This window comes from Propithecus coquereli, unplaced genomic scaffold (assembly GCF_000956105.1).
Source record: "Propithecus coquereli isolate 6110/MARCELLA unplaced genomic scaffold, Pcoq_1.0 Scaffold115, whole genome shotgun sequence".
NCBI classification, from domain to species: domain Eukaryota; kingdom Metazoa; phylum Chordata; class Mammalia; order Primates; family Indriidae; genus Propithecus; species Propithecus coquereli.
In genome coordinates, this window is record NW_012135525.1 from 207,269 (window position 1) to 207,575 (window position 307).

The following is a 307-nucleotide window of genomic DNA, read 5'->3' on the forward strand; positions in this document are numbered from 1 at the left end:
GAGAGCTTCTTACATCATCAGGTAACCGAATAAAGAGATACCCCATAGTTATTTATATACTCCTTCCCAAAATCTTATTATAGGAGGGATGGAAAGTGTGAGAGGCATATTGTCATGCTTCAATCATTATGGATTAAACCCGTAGACGTGTACTAACAATTGTGCTGGCACATGTGTCTCTTGTTTCTGGCCTATAAGCACAAGAGAGAAACATAAGTTTTTTTTCTAAAAATTAAACTGTAAAATATATGTTTAAAGAACGAATCTGAGTCAGTCTAATAGAGCTCAGACAAAATATTAATTAGCT